This window comes from Camelus bactrianus, chromosome 15 (genome assembly GCF_048773025.1).
Source record: "Camelus bactrianus isolate YW-2024 breed Bactrian camel chromosome 15, ASM4877302v1, whole genome shotgun sequence".
Taxonomy (NCBI): Eukaryota; Metazoa; Chordata; class Mammalia; order Artiodactyla; family Camelidae; genus Camelus; species Camelus bactrianus.
This window is the reverse complement of record NC_133553.1, coordinates 51,967,805-51,973,974: the sequence shown is the minus strand read 5'-3', so window position 1 is coordinate 51,973,974 and position 6,170 is coordinate 51,967,805. Positions and strand designations below refer to the sequence as shown.

Below are 6,170 nucleotides of genomic sequence, written 5' to 3'. Positions count from 1 at the left end.
ACGCCGCCCCCGCCCCCTCGGGCTTCCCGCCACCGTTTCCGGGGCAGGAGGCAAATCAACATCCGGGGCCGCCGGGCCGTCTGCCTACGGAAGCCGGAACCCAAGCCGGGCTCCTCTCCTCTCCCACAGCCGCAGTCTCGCGGCGGCGAGCGAACGCAGCGGCCTCCTGGGAGGCGACGCTGGGAGACCGGGCCTCGGAGCAGCGTTTTCGGCGGCGGCGGCGGCGAAGTGGCAGCACGAAAAGCCGGTGAGTCCAGAAGGCGGCGGCCGCTCTCTCCCGCCATTCGCGCGGCTCTCCAGCGGTTGGGCGCTGACTGGAGCGGGTAGAAGAGCGTGTGAGGGAGGCGGGTGCTGGTTTTCAGATGAAAAAATTCGAGGTAGCCATGAGAAGTGAAAAGTGGCGATGTCTCTGACTGCTCTACTCTATCGCTGCTTTTCTTTTTCTTTTTCTCCGCACGTATCCTCTGTCCACTTCGTCTTTCCCGCTTGAAGCTTCTCTCCGCCTCTTTGCTGTGGGCTGTGGTCATCTCAGCACTTACAGCTCCTGACTAACGCGGGAGAGTCGGCTCAGTCTTTACAGCCCCGGGCTCGGGGTGCCCGAGCTGAGGGAACCTGTCATCCCCCAGTATGAAGAATACTGTTTCTCCGAGGGTGGCATGGACGGGGACTCTTCTCGTGGGGAGGGCAGCTAGACAGCTCGACCCCTGCCTTTTTACCCGACGTGGGGCTCCTTCTTCATCTCAGAGTTGGGTTGTTGGATGGCTGTTTTATCAAGAAATTTCTGTGAGGTTCAGGGCTAGGTGAATGTAAAGTTATGAAGTCACATAAGGTTAAGACCCGCCTGATTGCATTCAAGATAACACAGAACGTTTTGGATTCCCCTCCCCCTGTTTAAAAAATGCCAACGTTTTAATTTCCAATATAATGGGCTATATAGTGGTAGCTATAGAGCACCTGTCATTGTCTTTCTGGACGTAGGAAAAGCTAGACCTTCTTTCTAGATCTGCTAAAGATGGACTCCTCCCCACCCCTGGAATTTGAGACACACACACACACACACACACAGAAAATTACTTTGTTCCAGAATTGAGGTGTTGTTCATTAACTAATTTATTAATTTATTTATTAATGCTTAATATGTGCCAGAGCACCAGAACACTGGAATTGGTAAATGGCAGATGAATGGGTCTCTGTCCTCTGTCTCTCATGGTCTAGCAAGAGAGATTACACAAATAATAGTAACCTATTGTGGTAATAATAAAGTAGCTAGCATTTATATAACATTTACTGTGTGCACTAGTCTAAGTACTTTTTATGTATTATGAGGCACATGCTATAGATTATACAGAAGAGGGATGTTAAGAGTGGAGATATAAAGAAGGGCAGGGATTGAATGGGAAAGGCTTCCCAGGAGAGGCGATGTTAGAACTGGGGTTTTATAACTTATGGTTGACAGGGGGAAAAGGGGTGGAGAGGGATAAATTGAGAGTTTGGGATTTGTAGATACTCACTACTATATATAAAATAGATAAACAGGGTCCTACTGTATAGCACAGGGAACTGTATTTAGTATCTTGTAACAGCCTATAAGGAAAAAGAATACGAAAAGAAATACATACATAAATGAATCACTATAATGTACAACAGAAATTAACACAACGTTACAAATCAACTATACATCAGTTAAAAAAATTTTTTTTAAAGTTTGCCAGCAACCACCGGCAGCTGGGAAGAAGTAAGGACAGATCCTCCCCTGGAGGTTTCAGAAAGAGCATGTCTCTACTGACTCCTTGATTTCAGCCTTCTAATCCCCAGAAGTGTGAAGCAATACATTTCTATTGTTTTAAGCTACCTGATTTGTGGTAATTTGTATGGCAGCCCTAGGAAACCAACATAGGAGGCAAATGTGGCAAAAAGGAGACCAATAAGGAAGCTGGTAGTGGTGTAGATGGGGAGAAATGGCCTGAATTGTAATATATTTTTCACATAGAGCAGCTTGAATTTGCTGGTAGGTTAGATGTGGCACATTCTTTTTTTTTTTTTAATAGACTTTATTCTTTTAGAGCAGTTTCAGGTTCACAACAGAATTGAGCTGAAAATACCGAGTTTGCACATAGCCCTCCCCACCCACACATATATACTCCCCTATCCTCAACATCCCTCATCAGTGTGGCATATTTGGTACAATTGATGAACCAACATGGGCGCATTATTATCAACCAAAGTCCATAGTTTACATTAGGGTTCATTCTTGATGTTGTACATTCTATGGGTTTTGACAAATGCGTAATGACATGTAGCCACCACCATAGTATCATACAGAATAATTTCATTGCCCTACAAATCCCTTGTGCTCCATCTATTCATCCCTCCCCTCCACCTCCCCAACCCCCTGGAAACCGTGATCTTTTTATTGTTTCTGTAGCTGTGCCTTTTCCAGAATGTCATTTGGTTGGAATTATACAGTTGGAGCCTTTTCAGACTGGCTTCTTTCATTTAGTAATATGTCTTTTAAGTTTCTTCCATGTCTTTCATGGCTTGATAGATCATTTCTTTTTTAACTGAACATATATCTTTTAATTTACATATATGTATTGTTCATTGTTTCTAAGAATGTTTAGACCTTTAGCTTTTTAAACTTACATAGTTATCAAAGAAATAAAGCCAGCCACAAAATAAGAATTAATTCAAAAAGATAATACACCCTGCTTTTAACAGCAACATTGTTTATAATTGCCAAGATATGGAAGCATCCTAAGTGCACATCATTAGTTGAATAGATAATGAAGATGCAGCATATATTTATATATGTAATGAAATACAACTCGTTCATAAAAAAGAAGGCTATTTTGCAATTTGTGGCCCTTCATTCACTTTTTATTTTCACTTCAAAAACCAGAATTTTATAACTGGCAGAGACATTTCCATTACATCAAAAACAACAAAATACCTAGAAATAAACTTAACCAAGGTTACCTATACTCTGAAAACCGAAATGACACAAAGAAATGGAAAGACTTCTTGTGCTCTTGAATTGGAAGAATTAACACTATCAAAATGACCACACTACCCAAAGCAATCCACAGATCCAATGCAACCCCCATCAAAATACCCGTGACATTCCTCACAGAACTAGAACAGTTCCAAAATTTATAAGGAACCACAAAAGACCCCAAACAGCCAAAGCATTCTTTTGTAGGACTCTCTTTTTTTTTTTTTTCTCTTTCTTCTTTTTGTTCTCTTTTCTTACGGTTTGATGACTAGAGAAGGTCCTTTAACATTTGTTGTAAAGCTGGCTTGGTGATGCTGAAATCTTTTAGCTTTTGTTTATCTGTGAAGCTTTTGATTTCTGCATGAAATCTGAATGAGAGCCTTGCTGGATAGAGTATTCTTGGTTGTAAGTTTCCCCCTTTCATCACTTTAAATATATTGATGTGGCACATGGCACATTCTTACCGAGATGAATTAATGATGATGTTTAGATATGTTTTATGAGGATCTAGTGGTGCAGTCTACTGAAACAAGGAAGAACAGAATGTGGACTGATGGGAACTGTGTTTTTGTTTGTTTGACTCTATTTTGAAGTGATTTCAAACTTACATAAAAGTTGCAAGACTCAAACTTAGATTCCCCAGTTGTTAACATTTTACATATGTGATTTGATTACTATAATTATAATTTCTGAATCAAGGGTTCTGTTTTGGATAATGTTAAGCATTAGATATCAGTTAGACATTAAGTGGAGCTAACGAGTTAAGTAAATCTGAAGCTCGGGGGGACGTCAGGGCTGGAGTTGTAAATTCTGGCATTATCAGCATGTGGATATAGTTAAAACCATGGTTCTGGTTGAGATCATTTAGGGAACAAATAAGGATAACAAAGGGAAGATAAGGGTCATTGCAACATTAGCTACAGAACAGCAGTAAAGACTTAATGAAACAGACTGGAAAGATGTGCCCATGAAAGCCAAAAGAAAATCAGGAAACTGAGATATTAAGGAAGTCAAGAGAAAGGAGGTAAGAAAGTTTCAAGAAGGAGGTAATGACCAGCCAGCTGAGTCAAGTAAATGCTGCTGAGTAGTTGTTAAACTTGAGAATAAGTAACTAACTACTGGATTGGCAGCATGGAGGAAGAGTAGAGGGGGGAAAAAAGCTTGATTGGATTGGGTTGAGGTAGAGGGCTTGTTTATGTGTAAGTTACACTAAAAACATTATGTTTTTGCATTTCAGTGGAGTATAGACCAGAGTTTCTTGGCACTGTTGACATTTTGGGACAGATGATCCTTTGTCGTGAGGGGCTATCTTGTGCATTGTACAATGTTTAATAGTATCCCTGGCTTGTTTCCACTAGATGCTAGTAGGATGGGTCACCCCCTCCCCCACGCCCCCAAGTTGTAACGACTAAAAATGCCTGCAGACATTGCCAAATGTTCTTTGGCAGGCAAAATGGCCCATGATTGAGAACCACTAGTTTAGATTCCTAAATGAAAGGCATGACTGTTCCCGCTAAAGTTTTAGGCATTAGTGTGAAGGTGTTTAGGGGCAAGCAGGGGACCTTTCTAGCACTCCAAGAATTTTGTGATGTAGTGTATATCTACTTTGCCTATAATGCTAGTGGTCTTATTTTATCTTTGATGATTCATAATGAATCTTACCTTGCACTGTCATTATTATGCGCATTAGTTATCATCATAGAGAATTTTGAATGTAAATAGGTAGAAGATGTGCCTGCATATTTGTTCTGTTCTGTAGATTTCTCTGCATTGTCTTAATCCTCAATATAATCCCACCTGCTTTTTCTCTTCCAGATTAAATGAATTAATTTCAGTGGGATTTTGGTAGGAAGTGGAAGAAAATTCATGTGCTTATTTTGTCTTATACAGAGTAGATAATTCATAAGCATTTGTTAAGTAAATCAATTAGTACTATTGAGAAAATTGGATAAAATATATTTCTTTTTAAATTTAAAAAAATTATGGCTGTAGGATGTGGGTAATTAAATGAATCCTTTTTCATATATTGTATTTTTTTCCATTCTTTTAATTTTATTATGTTTTAGGAAAGAATCTCATTGGGGTTAAAATTTACCAGTGGAGGTACAAAATAAAGCTGCTATCTCTCACTTTTTTTTTTCCCCCAAATTACAGGTCTTAATTCCATTTTGTTCCTTTTTAGTGTTTAGCACTGTGCCTGGCATGTTGTAAGTATTCAGTGATAGTTAATATTTTTATGTTTGTTTAACTTAAACTCTTTTTGTCTCTCATTTTTGTCATTTAAGAAAATTGGGATTAATACATGTAAAGTACTTGGAATAGATTTTGGCATTTTTAGTTAAGTGTCCCATAAGTGCACTACTGTTCCTTGATCCATGAACAACTATTTTTTTTTCTGTGAAGCTTTTTCTGATCTTACTAGTTTGATTTAATAATCTGCCTATCTGTATTCTATTTTATGTCCCAACCATTATGCTAAATAACATTGACTTACTTGCTTGTGTGTCTTCCCACCAAATGTGGTTCTTGATATCTGGGGCCTGTCTTTTTTTATTTTGGTAGTCTTGGTGCATAGTTACTGCTTGCGACATACTGTTAACCCCTCATTTTTGCTGGGTCTTAATGATTGAAGATGATGGTGTGACTGAGCATGGTGGGGTGTGCATTAGTGGAAAGTAAAATGTGACAAACATGCTAACACCAGGTTGTAAGTAGTGGGATAGCAGGTTAAAGAATTTGAACTTTATTGTTTGCCCTGGGAGGTGTTTTCGGTTATTGACCAGCCTAATTTCATATTTAAGGAAGATAATTCTGAGTGCAGAGTAGAGAATGTGCTAGAAAGAAGAAATAAGTTTAGAGGCAAGAAGATGTAAAAACTCTTAACTCTTGCTATAAGTTTCTTTTTTTTTAATTAAAATTTTTTTTACCTATAGAGCAATGTATTTAGTTGAGCTTCAATTGGTTTTTTTTTAACCATTTTTTAAAATTGAGGTATAGTTAGTTTACAGTGTGTCAATTTCTGGTATACAGCATAATGTTTGTCATATATCTACATACATGTATTTGTTTTGGTATTTTTTTCATTATATGTTACTACAGGTATTGAATATAGTTCCCGGTGCTATACAGTATAAATTTGTTGTTTATCTGTTTTATATATAGTAGTCAGTATCTACAA

General features: G+C 38.8%; 1 protein-coding gene across 2 annotated transcripts in view; it reads left to right on the top strand.

Annotated features, from left to right (window-relative positions):
- Positions 1 to 19: 19 nt before the first annotated feature.
- The window catches only part of ASB3 (ankyrin repeat and SOCS box containing 3), an 83,450-nt gene continuing 77,299 nt past the window's right edge, over positions 20 to 6,170 (top strand). The window contains exon 1 of one of the 2 annotated variants that reach the window (XM_010951855.3): positions 20 to 247. The gene's annotated coding sequence lies outside the window, so the exon portion shown is untranslated. The remainder of the gene's footprint in view (positions 248 to 6,170) is intronic. The other variant, XM_074341136.1, reaches the window with a different exon arrangement.